This window comes from Pseudophryne corroboree, chromosome 2 (assembly GCF_028390025.1).
Source record: "Pseudophryne corroboree isolate aPseCor3 chromosome 2, aPseCor3.hap2, whole genome shotgun sequence".
Lineage (NCBI taxonomy): Eukaryota > Metazoa > Chordata > Amphibia > Anura > Myobatrachidae > Pseudophryne > Pseudophryne corroboree.
In genome coordinates, this window is record NC_086445.1 from 995,043,175 (window position 1) to 995,053,332 (window position 10,158).

At 42.8% G+C, this 10,158-nt stretch overlaps 1 long non-coding RNA gene across 1 annotated transcript in view; it reads right to left on the reverse strand.

The window, feature by feature from the left end:
* LOC134987602 (uncharacterized) overlaps nt 1-9,245 on the reverse strand; it is a 10,220-nt gene extending 975 nt beyond the window's left edge. Inside the window, exons 1-2 of the long non-coding RNA XR_010193212.1 lie at nt 9,082-9,245; nt 2,157-2,537 (exon numbers count right to left, since the gene is read on the reverse strand). This is a non-coding gene — a long non-coding RNA (uncharacterized LOC134987602). The remainder of the gene's footprint in view (nt 1-2,156; nt 2,538-9,081) is intronic.
* Between the last annotated feature and the right edge of the window lie 913 nt (nt 9,246-10,158).

Genomic DNA, 10,158 nt, shown 5'->3' on the forward strand with positions numbered 1-10,158 from the left:
TGGATAGCTAACGGATAATTTTTCTAAATTTCAGCTTCTAGTCCTGGTAACAGCATCCCTCCGCAACAACAGCAACACAGTGACATGGATGAGACAATCATGTTAGAAATGCAGCCATTTAGCTAAGGAATCAGGCCCCCAGCACCTGTGAGTACACCACTACAGCAAAGCACACCACCACCACAACACAGCCCAACAACACCAGTAACACAAGGCCCTGATAACGTGTTTTGGAACATTTGGGCTAGACAGCAGGCCACTAATGAAGATTGCCTGCGTAGGCAGACACAAATGTTTGCAAGCCTACCACGTCACCTCAGAAGAATAACCAGAAATATGAGTAGACAAAATGAACAAACCACGATAATTGGCAATACCATGCAACTCATGCGTGCAGACATTACACAGGTCATGGGCAACTTACAGCGCATAATGGAAGAACAGCACAGACTAATGGAAGAACAGCACAGACAACAGCAAAGCTATATGAACATTTTTCAAAACAATCAAAAGATAAATGAAACTTTATTCCGAATTGTAGACAATCAAAATGCTGCTACACGTGAACTCAATGCCACCTTCACTAACCTCAATGAAACACTCAGATCCATGCACCAACAGCAAACAAGCAGCAGTTCTAGTATGACTACTCCAAATATCACGCCAGTGTCATCACCACCAAGACGCTCCACCAGAGCACGCCAACATGACAGTGGTAAAGGCAAAGGGCAGGACAAGCAGCCACCCAAAAAAAATTAACAAATAAACCTCACATTTTTAATTTCAGAGAAGTACATCAAAATACTTAGTAAGTGTGTGTTTGTCAAAATAGATATAACACTTAGCTCCTTGACAATTTGTACAACATCATTCATTATAAGTGGTACAAACAACAACAGGAAATTTGTATGCACATTTATTCTTTACCATCTTTGAATTTTTTTGGAGGAGGGAAATGTTGTTTGAGCTGCACATAGATGTTAGCAGGAAGTAACCAGACCACTTGATTTTTTTCTAATCATTACTCTTTCTAGATTCCAATCATTCTCATATCCTGCAGACACAATAATTGGCAGCCAGGCAGAATGTCTTTAGCAGGAAGTAACCAGACAACTTGATTTTTTTCTAATCATTACTCTTTCTAGATTCCAATCATTCTCATATCCTGCAGGCAGAATAATTGGCAGCCATGCAGATTCATCCATGACCAATACAAATTACAATGTGATTGTTAACTCTTTTACCTTTCTTCTCTATACAACATTACAAGAATAACACAATTGAGTTGGCTAAAAATGTTTTAATATGTTGTGATTGAATTTAGATAATTCAGTGCCAAAATGAATGTCATTATTGTTGGGCCATGTTTGTGTGTGTTAAAAATGAGTAATCAGTTTCTTACACATGATGCAGAAACAAAGAAATTTTACTTTTAAAACCCCCCCACAAATAATGTGTATAATAATGTATATATGTGGCAAACTGTGTATTTACTTACAAATCAGCAAGTTTACTGCAGCAAACATTCCGAAATATTTTTTTTTTTGGATGAGACTAAGTTTGTGTCCCTTAAATACGATGGAGCATCACACATAGGGACACATGTATTCCTCAAGACTAACATATTATGTGTGGAGGACTGTTTAATTAGGACACAGGTTCTCAAACTCGGGCCTCAGGACCCCACACAGTGCATGTTTTGCAGGTCTCACAGAATCACAAGTGACATAATTAGCTCCACCTGTGAACCTTTTAAAATGTGTCTGTGAGTAATTCATACACCTGTGCTTCTACTGGGTTACCTGCAAAACATGCACTGTGAAGGCCGAGTTTGAGAACCTGTGCATTAGGACGTTACACACGATCATAAAGTAAAATACAAAATAAATTACTATGTGGTAATACTGTGTGCTTGTAATAAATTTTCAATCCAAGTTTATTAACACTTATCCAGACTTCATGAATACAACTCATAATCTGTTGTTTTAAGTTTTTAAATAAACACAATACACATGCTACATTTGTATAGCATAAAGCGAGGGTATGTTTGTATGTCTCAAGGAGACAGACACATTCTGAGTAATGGTTTTTAATTGAAAATGGGGCAACATATATTTAGCCTTACACAACAAATGAAAGAAGCAAACAAAACTTACCTTAAAAATAATTATTTATGAGGTCTTGCCTAACCTGCCTCCCTACATCTGTACTCCAAGTATCACCAGATGTCTCTAATTCCTCTGCTTGCTGGCTGCTTTCTTCATCCTCCTCCTCCTCAACATGTGGCAGATGTTGTTGCAAACACATGTTATGAAGAAAGCAGCAGCAGAGCACAATTTGAGTCACCTTCAAGGGACTATACAACAAAAGGCCACCAGACTTATCCAGACACCGAAACCTAGATTTCAGCACACCAAAACATCTTTCTATCACATTCCGCGTGGAGTTATGTGCATGATTGTAATTGTGTTCAGCAGGGGTATCAGGTCGGGACAATGGAGTTAGAAGCCAAGAGAAACAGCCATATCCTCCATCACCTAAAAGACAGATATAGTAACGTGATTCATGTTAAGATACAGCAACACATAAGTAACACACTGTGGGGCAGATGTATTAACCTGGAGAAGGCATAAGGAAGTGATAAACCAGTGATATGTGCAAGGTAATAAAGGCAGCGGGCAATCTGTCCTTAAATGATAATGTACATATTGGAGCTGATTGGCTGGTGCCTTTATCACCTTGCACATATCACTGGATTATCACTTCCTTATGCCTTCTCCAGGATAATACATCTGCCCCTGTATTTGGACAAAGTAGACGCAGGCCTACACATATCAAATTACATACCCAGCAGCCACCCATCTGGCATTTGTCCGTCCTCAAACTTATCAAAGAGGGATGACTGACTGAGGATGAAGGAGTCATGGCAGCCCCCAGGGTAACCAGCAACAACACTCATTATTTTGAGATTTGCATCACAAACCACCTGCACATTTGTGGAGTGCTCTAGATGACGATTAGTATAGATGTGCTGCCTGCCCCTAGGTGGTCTCAGCTGAATGTGTGTGCAATCTATGGCTCCCAGCACATTGGGCATGCTAGCCAGCTCATAGAAAGCTACCCTGACGGCATGCCACTGAGACTCCTGGGTAGGCAAGCAGATTGAGGCATCGATGTGGGGCTGCAAAACAGCCAACACCTGTGTGTTTATTTGAAAGAAAATTAAACATGAGATTTTAGGACAGAACTGGCCACCGAGTAATTAAAACCAACCAAAAACAGAGGAGGTAGTTAGGTATACATCACCTGTGTTAATATTCTTGAAAATGAGGGCTGTGAGATTCCTATGACATCCCCAGACACAGCCTGAAAGCTGCCAGTAGCCATAAAGTGCAACACAGCCAGGAGTTTGTGCAGGCCTGAGACAGAGCGAGAGCGTGCTGTCTCAGGGTCTAGGCCCAGTTTGACAAGGTCATACAGACAGAAAATGTTGTTACGATTTAGACGGAACATCTGTATGACCGTATCATCGGACAATGCGTTCAAGTTTAAACGCCCTCTAAAAACACGAGGCCTGCGCAGCCTCTGCGGAACCTGTACAACCTGCTGACCATATTCAATTTCTTGGCCCTGGTTACTTACAGGCTGATGGTAACCAAGATTTAAGATATTTTCCTGCGCACTCCCTTTGCTGCCTGTAGTGGGATCTTATCCTGATGTGTCACCACACACACCAAGGGGTTCTAATGCAGATTGGGAATTTGGAAAGGATCCCACTGGTGGCGCAAAGATATCCCAGCGGTGTTATTATTTACCGTAGAATACACTCTTCGTTATTATCTCCGGAGAAAGTCCATCAAATTTCCAGAGAATAGTCCATGTGGAGATTCAGTTCAATATGTAAATATGTGATAAAAGTTCAATATGTGCCCCCAAACAATAAAAAATGTAAAAGATGATGTGACTTCTGCCCGGATTCCTTAAACTAGGTCCAATCAGGAAGTGCAGATGATATCGGTAAGGTTCACCACAATGTGGATATAGTATGCGTGCTCCTCACATGTGTGCTTACTTCTAGACACTTGAAAGAAAACTTATAAAGGTTTCTTTGTGCGGGGTATTTCTTCTATTCAATTTTCATGCATAAAACATACAAGATAAAATTCATCTAGGCATGATGCTCACAGTAAGGCTTACTTCAAGAGACGCCGTTCTTTCATATAGCGGTTTCTTTCTCTGCAAGCCCGTTTGTCGTTCTCAGTCGTCCCGTGGTGCGTATTTTGCTCAATTTAAAGCAAAAAACACGAGGGAGTACATTAGGATTAATGTATATTTATTAAAACAAAAAATCTTTAAAACAATTTCTGGCTAATATGCCACAACTGTATCAGCAAATCAAGATATTTAACAACGCAGCCCAACAGTGAAACAGATGGTAACCCGGGATATCTCACTGTGTAGCTGAGTGTGCTGATTCGTGTGGTCCCCAGAATATCACATGCTCCACCAACGCGTTTCTACTAATGAGTCTTTATCAAGGTGCATGTGAGTGGGAGAATATGCCTGTATTTATGAGGTGTGTGATATGTACCCGCCCCTTCCTGGGCGTGAATCAATCAAACAATGAAATATTTAATTATATCGTTTTATACAGGTAGGCTTGAGTAAGTTGTAAGTGCTTATTGATAGTGTTACAATCCTAATTATTGGTTCCACTCCTATAAAAATACGTGTGGTTCAATAAACTGGTGTGCGTTCCATGTTATGTGGAACGCACACAACTTCCGCCGAACTTCCGGAGGGTTCAGGCCGCCGCGTGTGTGGATATACCGGAAGTCTCGCCTCACTTCCGCCCTTGTGCGCTCCACTGTCTGTGGAACGCATGACGCGGCTGTAGTACGTCCTAGCCCCCGCCTATCATGGGTTACCATAGCAGCGATGTGTCTATGCGTTCCAAATCGTGCGGAACGCATAGCACTGATGGTGACGTCTAGGTCCTCGTGCTTTTTGCTTTAAATTGAGCAAAATACGCACCACGGGACGACTGAGAACGACAAACGGGCTTGCAGAGAAAGAAACCGCTATATGAAAGAACGGCGTCTCTTGAAGTAAGCCTTATTGTGAGCATCATGCCTAGATGAATTTTATCTTGTATGTTTTATGCATGAAAATTGAATAGAAGAAATACCCCGCACAAAGAAACCTTTATAAGTTTTCTTTCAAGTGTATAGAAGTAAGCACACATGTGAGGAGCACGCATACTATATCCACATTGTGGTGAACCTTACCGATATCATCTGCACTTCCTGATTGGACCTAGTTTAAGGAATCCGGGCAGAAGTCACATCATCTTTTACATTTTTTATTGTTTGGGGGCACATATTGAACTTTTATATACCCATTGTGCTTTCTCCACATATTTACATATTGAACTGAATCTCCACATGGACTATTCTCTGGAAATTTGATGGACTTTCTCCGGAGATAATAACGAAGAGTGTATTCTACGGTAAATAATAACACCGCTGGGATATCTTTGCGCCACCAGTGGGATCCTTTCCAAATTCCCAATCTGCACTTACAGGCTGATGTCTGAGTCTGAGGAATCCCACAGCACACAAAATATCACTGGCCCACAGTCCTGCTGCCATTTCTGAGAGTAGGTGGATTGAAATGGGCCTAAGATCCTTTTATAGGCATCATAATTCAGGTGTGATTGATTTGTTAGTTACAACACATGTAAACACGCCTGGAAAAAGCAGGTCTATTTTTTTGCGGCTTTTTTTAACGAATCGCAAAAAAATACGACCGCAATTGAGCACTCAGAGACTAACACCCAAATACGAATGAATAGTGAATACCCGTGTTGTATGAAATAACAGCCGCGTTTGACCGATGGTCTATTCATTCGTATTTCTGAACTTTGTCATTCAAACCATTACGAATAGTCCAAACACTGTGTGCTTAGTGAACTGAATTCCCGTGTTGGGACTTAGAAAAAAAAACACAAATCGGACAAACTCGATTTTTTTAGTAAATATTGGCCCATGGCTCTACTTGTGCGGAGTTTGTATATTCTCCCCCCGTACTTGTGCGGGTTTCCTCCAGGTACTCTGGTTCCCTCCCTCAATCCAAAAATATACTGGTAGGTCAACTGGATCCCAACAAAAATTAACCCTAGTATGAATGTGTGTGCGTGTACGTGTGGTAGGGAATATAGATTGTAAGCTCCACTGGGGCAGGGATAGATGTGAATGGCCAAATATTCTCTGTAAAGCGCTGCGGAATATGTGTGCGCTATATAAATAACTGATAATAAATAAATATAGCATTAACAACCATATATCATAAATGGTGCTATTTGTCAAAATGTTGGGAAATAACCAATGAATGAAATAAGTCTCCGTTCTTTAGGGGACCCTTCCGAATCACCCTGAGGAATCTAATAAACAAGTGAGAACACATAGGGGTATATGCAATTCCGGGCGAATTGCGGCACTTTTTCGCCCATTTTTAAATTCGACACAATTCGACCGTCGAATTCCGGCAGGTGGGTGCCGGAATTCGACATATTCAATAAAAAACGAATTCGACAGTCCCGCTGCCGAAAAACGGCCGATTTGACGGATTTTGATTTGATTTTTAAAAATGTTTAAAAACGGTAAAAAACAGAAAAAAATTTGCGTGGGGTCCCCCCTCCTAAGCATAACCAGCCTCGGGCTCTTTGAGCCGGTCCTGGTTGCCAAAATACGGGGAAAAAAATGACAAGGGATCCCCCGTATTTTAACAACCAGCACCGGGCTCTGCGCCTGGTCCTGGTGCAAAAAATACGGGGGACAAAAAGAGTAGGGGTCCCCCGTATTTTTTGTACCAGCACTGGACTCCACTAGCTGGACAGATAATGCCACAGCCGGGGGACACTTTTATACCGCTCCCTGCGGCCGTGGCATTAAATACCCAACTAGTCACCCCTGGCCGGGGTACCCTGGAGGAGTGGGGACCCCTTCAATCAAGGGGTCCCCCCCCCAGCCACCCAAGGGCCGGGGTGAAGCCTGAGGCTGTCCCCCCCCATCCATGGGCTGCGGATGGGGGGCTGATAGCCATGTGTAAGAATTAAAGAATATTGTTTTTTTGCAGAAGAACCACAAGTCCCAGCAAGCCTCCACCGCAAGCTGGTACTTGGAGCACCACAAGTACCAGCATGCGGGGGGGAACGGGCCCGCTGGTACCTGTAGTTCTTCTGCAAAAAAAATACCCAAATAAAAACAGGACACGCACACCGTGAAAATACAACTTTATTTCACACATGCCGACACATACATACTTACCTATGTTGACACACCGACTGCCACGTCTCCAATGTCGACGAATCCGGGGTACCTGAAAACAAACGTAATACTCACCTAAATCCAGTGTCCTGTGATATTTGTAATCCACATACTTGGCAAAACAAAAAAACGCATTTACCCGATCCACACGGACTGAAAGGGGTCCCCCTTTCCCCGAATGCAGAGACCCCCCGTGACTGCTGTCACAGAAGGTCCCTGACCGCGGGTAACCCCACCGCTGACCGCAAAGTTCCCACCATTGAAACTAATGGAGGGAGCTGTGCGATGCGCTGTCTGCCAGCTCAGACGCGCAAAGCCAATCAGGAGAGTGCCACGAAGTGGCGCTTCCTGATTGGCTGAAGGGACCTTCTGTGACAGGAGTCACGGGGGGGTCTCAGCATTCGGGGAAAGGGGTCCCATGTGTAAACATGGGACCCCTTTCAGTCCGTCTGATTCGGGTAAATGCTTTTTTTGTTTTGCCAAGTACGTGGATTACAATAAAAGAACCGGACACTGGATCAGGTGAGTATAATTTTATTTTCAGGTACCCCAGACGTCGACATTGGAGACGTAGCCAGAGTCGGCGTGTCAACATAGGTAAGTATGTGTGTCGGCATGTATGTAATAAAGTTATACTTTCACGGCGTCTGTGTCCTGTTTTTATTTGGGTATTTTTTTTGCAGAAGAACTACAGGTACCAGCGGGCCCGTTTCCCCCCCGCATGCTGGTACTTGTGGTTCTCCAAGTACCGGCTTGCGGGGAGGCTTGCTGGAACTTGTAGTTCTTCTGTAAAAACCAATATTCTTACATTTTCAACAAGGCTATCAGCCCCCCACCCGCAGCCCATGGATGGGGGTGACAGCCTCGGGCTTCACCTCTGGCCCTTGGGTGGCTGGGGGGGACCCCTTGATTGAAGGGGTCCCCACTCCTCCAGGGTACCCCGGCCAGGGGTGACTAGTTGGGTATTTAATGCCACGGCCGCAGGGAGCGGTATAAAAGTGTCCCCCGGCTGTGGCATTATCTGTCCAGCTAGTGGAGCCCGGTGCTGGTACAAAAAATACGGGGGACCCCTACTCTTTTTGTCCCCCGTATTTTTTGCACCAGGACCAGGCGCAGAGCCCGGTGCTGGTTGTTAAAATACGGGGGATCCCGTCATTTTTTTCCCCGTATTTTGGCAACCAGGACCGGCTCAAAGAGCCCGAGGCTGGTTATGCTTAGGAGGGGGGACCCCACGCATTTTTTTTTCTGATTTTTACCCCATTCCATAAAAAAAACAAAAAAAAAATATATATGTATTTTTAAAAATATATAAATAATACTTGTGCCTCCTAAATAGACAAACCAAGTACCTAATCCCTTCCAATATAAATAGATATGCTATTACCAATAAAAAAAAAACACACAAAAAAACATGTTTTTTAATTTTTTTATTAGATTCCGCCAGCAAAGTGTGGCGGATTGAAAATGACGAATTTACTGTCTAAAAGCACTGTTGTCGAATTTACAATCTTCAATTGAATATACTTTTGTCGAAATGCCGCATTTGTACCGTTGCAGAAATGTCGAATTTGACAAATGTCGAATTTCAAAAAGTCGAATTTGGAATGCCCGTTTTTTTGACGAAAAGTACTGAATTGCATTGTCGATTTTTTTTTGGGGGGGGGGGGGCGAAAATTTCATGTTTTTTGACATTTTCGGGAATTCGACCGCAATTGCATATACCCCATAGTAGTAATAGTCAGTAACAGCGTACCCATTTTCAGCTGAGCTTGCTCAATGTCTTCAAGTTCCTTATGTGATGTTTGCAGTTTCTCTGCTGCTTGAAGTAGTAAGGCTGTAGCCAGAGGCAGAACTCTGGGAGGTAACGGAGTCATCTGCCGTCGGGCTCCTGCTCTGAAGGGGGGCACCTCTCCTCCCATTCTGTGACACCATTGAATTGAATTAAGTTAATTGATAGCTGCAAATCACACCCTCTTTATTATACTGAATATACACATTTTACAAGTGTCACACTCAGGATTAGAAACCACAACCTGTTACACTGGAAGCAGACAATTTACTGATTAAGCTGTTGCTCCTGTATAGGAAATATGAGAAATTTAACTATATGAAGATACTTCTCTGACAATTACACGTAACTTCATTTAGTTAGAATTCTCATGCTTCCTCTACAGGAGCAAATAACTCCATCAGTAAAGTGTCTGCTGTTAGTGTAACAGGTCATGGGTTCTAATCCTGGGTATGACTGCTAAGAAATGTGTGATTTAAAATAAAAGACAATTAAATGTATAAATACAGTATATACATTTTTTTTCTGATCACTCCATACACACACACGCACACAAGCACATATACATATATTTATCTTAATATAGGAAATAGGGGGGCACCAATATTTATCTTGCCTCCGGGCAACTGGGATGAACTAACGCCACTGGCTGTAGCATACTGTAATTATGGATGGTAAGGATAGCATTTGACATTAATGCAGAAGTGGAATTTTATTGTGCAACAGTTCAGTAGTGAGAAACTGACAATTTCTAAGAACTGAGACCCTGGTTTTATATTTGCATGGGGGCCATCATGAAGGACGAGCTGTGCCAGTTTCCCACCCAAGTAATAACACAACAACCAACCTGCTGTTGTTAGAAGCAGATGACCAAATTCCAGCTTAGCATGATCAAACTGTCTGGAATGAAAGGTGGTGGAGTTTTTGCCAGCGTCCTGTCATTATACAAGAGGCTTTGTATAATTACCTGTCTTACCAGTTTCAGAAGAGAGGAGGAACAGTATCAGGAGGTACAGAGAGTACAGGGGTGAGGCACAGCAA